Consider the following 3,986-nt stretch of genomic DNA (forward strand, 5'->3'; position numbering starts at 1 on the left):
ATAACTGCTCATCCGGAAAAGATTCATTGATTAACGTCCTATCTTGTGAAGTAGAATTGGGATTCTCCAACCTAGAGAGATGGTCAGCTACTTGATTCTCAGTACCTTTTCTATCTTTGATCTCTAACTCAAATTCCTAAAGTAAAAGCACCCAACGAATGAGTCTCGGCTTCGAATCCTTCTTAGAAACCAGATAGCGAATAGCTGCATGATCAGTGAATACTGTTACTTTCGTACCAAGCAGATAAGATCAAAATTTCTCAAAGCCAAAGATTATAGCCAAAAGCTCCTTCTCAGTAGTGGTGTAGTTCAATTGGGCCCCATTTAAAGTCTTACTCACAGTAGACCACATGGAAGATATTTTTCTTGCGTTGTCCCAGAACTGCACCTACCGCATAATCACTCGCATCACACATCATCTCAAACGGTTCTGTCCAATCTGGTGCTGTAATAACTGGTGCAGTGATCAAACTCTTCTTGGGAGTCTCGAATGCTGCCAAACATTCATCATCAAATTTGAAAGGCACATCTTTCTCAAGCAAATTGCACAACGGCTTAGATATCTTTGAAAAGTCCTTGATGAATCACCGATAAAAACCCGCATGACTAAGAAAACTACGGATTCCTTTCACAGAATTGGGTGGGGGAAGATTTTCAATGACTCCCACCTTGGCCTTGTCCACCTCCAGACCCTTGCTAGAGACCTTATGCCCAAGGATAATGCCTTCACGCACCATAAAATGACATTTCTCCCAATTAAGCACCAAATTAGTTTCCACGCATCTTTTGAGTACGGCGCGCAGATTATTCAAACATTCATCATATGAGTGTCCAAAGACGGAGAAGTCATCCATGAACACTTCGACGTTATTTCCAATCATGTCAGAGAATATAGCCATCATACATCTCTGAAAGGTGGCCGGGGCGCCACATAACCCAAACGAAACTCTACGAAAAGCAAATGTGCCAAATGGACAAGTGAAGGTAGTCTTTTCCTGATCCTCTGGTGCAATACAAATCTGATTATACCCGGAATAACCATCCATAAGACAAAAATACTCATGTCCCGCCAATCTGTCAAGCATTTGATCAATAAATGGAAGAGGAAAGTGATCCTTCCTTGTGGCTTTGTTCAATTTCCTATAATCCATGCATACTCTCCATCCTGTAACTGTTCGAGTAGGGATGAGCTCATTCTTTTCATTTGCGACCACAGTGATACCTCCTTTCTTAGGTACACATTGTACGGGGCTCACCCACGAGCTGTCAGAAATAGGATAAATGATGCCTGCATCTAGCCATTTCAGAATTTCTTTCTTCACCACCTCCTTCATGATGGGATTCAGTCTTCGTTGTTGTTCCAGAGTTGGCTTACTACCTTCCTCTAGCAGAATTTTATGCATACAATATGAAGGACTTATCCCCTTGATGTCTGCTATGGTCCATTCTATAGCCGATTTGAATTCTCTCAAAATCCTTAAGAGCTTGTCTTCCTCACTACCTGAAAGGTCAGCTGAAATAATAACAGGTAACGTAGATGAATCACCTAAAAAAGCATACCTCAAGTGTTCAGGTAATGGTTTGAGCTCCAAGGTAGGTGCTTCCTCTATTGATGGTTTGAGCTTCCCTTCAGCGTTCTTGAGGTCAGAAGTACCAAGAGATTCAAATGGTATGTCCAGCTTTCGCTTCCAGGGAGAAGCGTTCAGATATTGTAATTGCTCGTTGCTATCTTCATCATCACTGTCAAATTCCCCCACTAAGGCCTTTTCCAATGCATCAGACATTAGCATGTGCTCGAGTTCCGAAGTAACCGCGGAATCAATCACATCCACTTTTAAGCACTCCTCATCTTCTGTAGGGAATTTCATTGCCTTGAATACGTTGAAGGTCACATCCTGATCTTGGACCCGCATAGTAAGTTCCCCTTTTTGCACATCTATCAAGGTACGGCCAGTAGCCAAGAAAGGCCTCCCCAAGATTATGGGAATCTTCTTATCTTCCTCAAAATCTAGAATAACAAAATCTGCTGGAAAGAAGAGCTTATCCACCTTGACGAGCACATCCTCAACTATGCCCCTTGGGTAAGTAATGGAACGGTCCGCCAATTGTAGCGACATGTATGTGGGTTTTGAATCAGGCAGATCCAGCTTTTTAAAGATCGATAACGGCATCAGATTAATGCTTGCTCCCAAATCACAAAGGCACTTGTCAAAAGTTAGATTGCCAATGGTGCAAGGAATGGTGAAGCTTCCTGGATCTTTCAGTTTTGGCAGTAACTTTTGCTGCAGAACAGCGCTGCATTCTTCCATGAGAGCAACGGTTTCAAGGTCATCCAGTTTCACCTTCCTTGAAAGAATAGTCTTCATGAACTTCGCATAACTAGGCATTTATTCCAGAGCCTCAGCGAAAGGTATATTGATGTGAACTTTCTTGAACACCTCCAGAAACTTCCCGAACTGTCTATCCAGCTTTTGTTGCTGCAATCTCTTAGGAAAAGGTGGTGGAGGATAGAGCTGTTTCTCCCCTGTATTAGCCTCAGGCAGAGTGTGTTCAACAGTAGTCTTCCTTGGTTCCGCCGCTTTCTCCTTTTGCTTAGATTCTTCATCTCTAACTTCAGCTTCGTCTTCTTTTGCCTTTTCAGCATCAGCTACTTTTCCAGACCTTAAGGTAATAGCCTTGACTTGCTCTTTAGCTTCCTTCCTGCCTGGTACTTCCGTGTCACTGGGAAGAGTGCCAGGTTGACGATTGAGCACTGCATTGGCTAATTGACCGATTTGATTTTCCAAGGTCTTGATAGAAACCGCCTGACTCTTGCACAATAGCTTAAGTTCCTCAAAATCAGCACTAGTAGGTGCAGCTGCACTTCCCTGTTGAGGATATGATTGCCTGGTAGCATACTGCTGTGGTTGCTGGAATCCAGGTGGGTTAAACTGTTTACTCACTCCTTGCTGATATGTTGGCTGAATCGCATTCTGATTATTCCCCCAGCTGAAATTTGGATGATTTCTGTTATTAGGATGATAGGTCGCTGGCACAGGCTACTGTTGTCGCTGATAATTATTCACATACTAAACAGATTCGTTGACAAGAGAACACTGATCCGTAGCATGAGAACCTGCACAAAGCTCACAAACCATAGCTATTTGATTAACTCCATACGTAGCCAGAGAATCGACCTTCATTGATAGCGCTTGGAGCTGGGCTGCAATAGCGGTGGTTGCATCAACTTCCAGAATACCTGCTACCTTGCCTGACGTCATCCTCTGAGTTGGGTTTTGATGCTCATTTGCAGCCATCGTCTCTATAAGATTATACGCCTCAGTATAGCTTTTATCCCATAAGGCTCCTCCAGCTGCTGCATCGAGCATGGGCCGAGATTAGGCCCCCAAACCATTATAAAAACCAGTGATCACCATCCAATCCGGCATTCCATGATGTGGACATTTTCTCAACATTTCCTTGTAGCGTTCCCAAGCCTCGCACATAGATTCTGTAGGTTGCTGCGCAAACTGAGTAAGAGCACTCCTCATAGCAGCAGTCTTTGCCATTGGATAAAACTTCACCATAAACTTTTGCGCAAGATCTTGCCACGTAGTGATGGACCCAGCTGGTTCAGAATGTAACCAGTCTTTAGCCTTATCCCTCAGTGAGAATGGGAAAAGCCTCAACTTGATAGCCTCATCAGTCACGCCATTATACTTAAAAGTGCTGCAGATCACGACAAAATTTCTTATGTGCATGTTGGGGTCTTCAGTTGCCGCTCCTCCAAAAGAAACAGAATTCTGCACCATCTGAATAGTGCCCGGCTTGATTTCAAAGGTGTTAGCTTGAATAGCCGGATGAAGGATGCTTGACTGAATATCATCAATTTTAGGCCGAGAAAAATCCATAAGAGCTGGATCAGCTTGAACAATATGATCTCCCATGTTTACTGGTTCTTTCTGCGCAGCTCCTAAATCCGAATCCTCAAAATCTAACTTCTCCGG

At 43.5% G+C, this 3,986-nt stretch overlaps 1 non-coding gene across 1 annotated transcript; it reads left to right on the forward strand.

Annotated features, from left to right (window-relative positions):
• The first annotated feature begins 3,426 nt into the window (after positions 1-3,426).
• On the forward strand, positions 3,427-3,533 carry LOC141722370 (small nucleolar RNA R71). The gene has a single exon (XR_012575389.1). It is a non-coding gene; the product is annotated as a small nucleolar RNA R71 (small nucleolar RNA).
• Positions 3,534-3,986: the final 453 nt, after the last annotated feature.

The sequence above is a fragment of the Apium graveolens genome, chromosome 4 (assembly GCF_009905375.1).
Source record: "Apium graveolens cultivar Ventura chromosome 4, ASM990537v1, whole genome shotgun sequence".
Lineage (NCBI taxonomy): Eukaryota > Viridiplantae > Streptophyta > Magnoliopsida > Apiales > Apiaceae > Apium > Apium graveolens.